The following is a 4,602-nucleotide window of genomic DNA, read 5'->3' as shown; positions in this document are numbered from 1 at the left end:
GACGTGCTACGACATCGGAACAGATTGACCTTTGCAGTGGACCGATCGCTCCCCATGAGATCACGTAAAAATAAAACAGCAAAGACATGCAACGGGTAACTGCGTAGTTGACTACCTGAATTAGACAAGGATGGCTCAAGTGAACATGGAGTATGGGTACCGCAGCCCACATGGAAATATTTATAAGAGTTTCCATCAAGCTACTAAATGAAACTAAGGTCTCTATAACAATACAATTTATTGGTAAATGCATTAATGTGATTCTAGTCACTGAATAAACAATACAAACAGTTACAAGTGGGTACAATGATCCAAACACATGTAGGAAACACATTGGCACTGGTCGGTGGGTTAAAGATAGAATGATACATAAGCTGAATCCACGAATATCGTCAATGACGGCCGAATAAGTGGATAGCCTAAAGCAAAGACCCAGACAAGTACAGACAAGCACCAGCTCTCACCTAAGTGCATACTGAGTGCAGCTGGCTGGCTATGAAATGCATCAGAAGAACTAAACTTTGACTTGACACAAATAGCTTCTTGGTCTCCTAGTCATGACGTATGCAACTGCGGCTCATGCTTACGACTCTGCTAATACTCAGGCACAAAGGGCGGTGCGGCAGTGGCTGAGAATTGTAAGTTCAGCCCCAGTATCTGTGATCAGCTCTAAAGTGAAGAAATCTGCCTCTGTTCCATATCACTCCTGACGTGAAGTGTTCTCTTCCTGACGGTCTGCACCAAAGTGCCTATCTTCTCTCCATAACAAAATCTGACTGAGTGCGCCAGCGCCGAAATCTGGTTGCCAATACAATCCGAATTGCAACCAATGAAAGGTTAAAAATAAATGCAGCAATTTCGTTTCCCCTAACGAAACTGTCAAAGTTAACCAATCGTGCTTAGCTCTCTCTTAGAGTGTGGAAGTGGGCAGAAATTCTCTCCACTACGTGTGCTTTTTTGAGTTTTTCCCAGTTAAGATTTCTGCACATGCGCACTTGCGCATCAGTAAGACAGTTTATCACTGATTTCTTAGTAGATGTTTCATGTTTTCCAACATTACTGCGGAACGATTTCTTTTACTACAATTCGTCTTGTATGGCATTCAACCTAATCAATGAGAAATCTTAGTAACTATGATAGTGGGAGACAGAGTGACCACAATTTACTGTTGTATTCGTTGTTATCCGATAAATATAGTTACTGTAGTTAGATATAATCCTATTAAAATAATTTGCTGTTAAGTAACAACATCTTAAAAACAGGAAAGTTATTTTTTTAAAAAAAAAAGAAAATTCCCTTGGGCCGTATTTGAACCAGTGACCTATGCAGACTGCTTAAGTGACTACTATAGTCCACCACTCTCTTAACATTTTTTTTTATTGATCTCGTTTTGCTCGTTGTTGTTCTTTGCGTTTGTTCTGGGTGGACGTCCCACGACACCAGTTCAAGTTCATCATTGATCCTTCCACTCAGTTTTTTTTTATTAAAGAGAGGAGGGAAGCCTATGACCGAACACGCTGAGCTACCGTGCTCGCTACTGAGATACCTAAGAATTGTACCAGTGACCTTTTAATTTGTGGTGGACTTGAAGGAAACTGGATCGCATGCCTGGGCGGGTATGTTGATACGGCGTATTCAAGCGGGTTGTGGCGATGCCCTTGGGAATTCTTTCGGAGATGGCAGAGTGTTATTGCTTCTCGCAACGAACTGTCGTCACGATTGCCTTATGCAATGGCACATCGATTGGTTTTTGATAGTGTTGCCGACAGCAGTCATACCATAGTCAGGTTCCAGTAAGGACGTGTAGAGCATATCTGTAACAATGAGCTCGACAGTTAGGTTAACACTCATTCGGTAACAAAACAGGATCGCTCCTCAGTTAGCTTTATGCGTCTTCTCGTTTAACAAAAAAAGTGGTTCAAATGGCTCTGAGCACTATGGGACTTAACTTCTGAGGTCATCAGTCCCCTAGAACTTAGAACAACTTAAACCTAACTAACCTAAGGACATTGCACACATCCATGCCCGAGGCAGGATTCGAACGTGCGACCGTAGCGGTCGCGCAGTTCCAGACTGTAGCGCCTAGAACCGCTCGGCCACTCCGGCCGGCTCTCGTTTAACACAGGGACAGTCAGTGCCAATAAGATATTTGCTTGATCAATACGCGCGATCTTTCGCCGTGAATTATCCTGTTACATAACACTCAGGAAGTGTTACTCATAGATGAGATATCCAATTAAGCTTCTGGTCAAAGATGAAACTTGTCGTTGTTCCATTACGAGAGAAAATATCACATATTAGAGCAACGGTAAGTTATAAACTTACTTCGGGGACTCCAAATTTGCATGGTTTCGTATTATATAACTACGAATTAGCTTTATAAGATTAAGTGAGACCTCAGTTACATAAACAGAACTCATGCTATCATCTCCATGACGTGAGCTGACAGTCAGTCATTTTAATTACATTATGACGCACAGTTATTTGAAATTTCATTGATTATATTGTATCATTTCTACTCATCTTTCATTGTAATTAATTCATTTATGATAATAAGCATGTACTAAAACAGAATGGAAATTCCAGAGAAAAACGACACACATAGAGCATTTCTAGAAATTACACTCACTAAGATTACAGATGAGTGTAACATGATTCCCAGAGTACTGTATTCTATTCTCCGTTTATCATAAGAATAAACCTGATGTAAACAAACACAAACGCGATGATTGGCCAGCAGTCGTAGCTCTCGTCCACTCTTGGAAGAAGGTCCCTGTCCCTGTAAAAGAACGCTTAAAACGTTCTGGTGCATTAACAGCATCAACGTTTTTCTTAGTCATACTTTAGGTACGTAATTTTTATTTCAAAAATCGTATACAGTCACAGTCTCCGTAAACGCTACTTGCGTTCTGATTGTCTCGCTGTTCATAAGGACGGTGAAAAAGGATGACACTGCTTCCTGCTTCGTAATGAAACACGCGCGCAGAACATCGTTAATGGAGAAAAAGAAGTTGTCCTTAATGTTTTTCACAAAATTAAGAGAAAAATCAGCTTTGACGTTTTTCGAGAAACACTATGTAATAAATATAAAAAAAGATACGTTTAGTTACATGTCTGGCGTAAAATGTAGCGTCGGAGTATTTCTTCTTTATGGATGATGATATTTATCCTCATTGAGGATATCTCTAGTTCTGCAGATGATGAAGAAATTGATGAAATGTATGTTGAGATAAAAGAAATTATTCAGGTAGTGAAGGCAGACGAAAATTTAATAGTCATGGGTGACTGGAATTCAACAGTAGGAAAAGGGAGAGAAGGAAACATATTAGGTGAATATGGATTGGGGGTAAGAAATGAAAGAGGAAGCCGTCTGGTAGAATTTTGCACACAGCATAACTTAATCATAGCTAACACTTGGTTCAAGAATCATAAAAGAAGGTGGTATACATGGAAGAAGCCTGGAGATACTGGAATGTTTCAGATAGATTATATAATGGTAAGGCAGAGATTTAGGAACCAGGTTTTAAATTGACATTTCCAGGGGCAGATCTGGACTCTGACCACAATCTATTAGTTATGAATTGTAGATTAAAACTGAAGAAACTGCAAAAAGGTGGGAATTTAAGGAGATGGGATCTGGATAAGCTGAATAAACCAGAAGTCGTACAGAGTTTCAGGGAGAGCATAAGGGAACAATTGACAGGAATGGAGGAAATAAATACAATAGAAGAAGAATGGGTAGCTCTGAGGGATGAAGTAGCGAAGGCAGCAGAGGATCAAGTAGGTAAAAAGACGAGGGCTAGTAGAAATCCTTGGGTAACAGAAGAAATATTGAATTTAATTGATGAAAAGAGAAAATATAAAAATGCAGTAAATGAAGCAGGCAAAAAGGAATACAAACGTCTCAAAAATGTCATCGACAGGAAGTGCAAAATGGCTAAGCGAGGATGGCTAGAGGACAAATGTAAGGATGTAGAGACTTATCTCACTAGGGGTAAGATAGATACTGTCTACAGGAAAATTAAAGAGACCTTTGAAGAAAAGAGAACCACTTGTATGAATATCAAGAGCTCAGATGGAAACCCAGTTCTAAGCAAAGAAGGGAAAGCAGAAAGGTGGAAGGAGTATATAGAGGGTCTATACAAGGGCGATGTACTTGAGGACAATATTATGGAAATGGAAGAGGATGTAGATGAAATACTGCGTGTAGAGTTTGACAGAGCACTGAAAGACCTGAGTCGAAACAAGGCCCCGGGAGTAGACAACATCCCATTATACACACCGTGAATTCATTGTCCCAGGAAGGGGAAACTTTATTGACACATTCCTGGGGTCAGATACATCACATGATCACACTGACAGAACCACAGGCACATAGACACAGGCAACAGAGCATGCACAATGTCGGCACTAGTACAGTGTATATCCACCTTTCGCAGCAATGCAGGCTGCTATTCTCCCATGTAGACGATCGTAGAGATGCTGGATGTAGTCCTGTGGAACGGCTTGCCATGTCATTTCCACCTGGCGCCTCAGTTGGACCAGCGTTCGTGCTGGACGTGCAGACCACGTGAGACGACGCTTCATCCAGTCCCAAACATG

The sequence above is a fragment of the Schistocerca piceifrons genome, chromosome 7 (assembly GCF_021461385.2).
Source record: "Schistocerca piceifrons isolate TAMUIC-IGC-003096 chromosome 7, iqSchPice1.1, whole genome shotgun sequence".
Taxonomy (NCBI): domain Eukaryota; kingdom Metazoa; phylum Arthropoda; class Insecta; order Orthoptera; family Acrididae; genus Schistocerca; species Schistocerca piceifrons.
Note: the sequence above shows the minus strand (reverse complement) of the source record.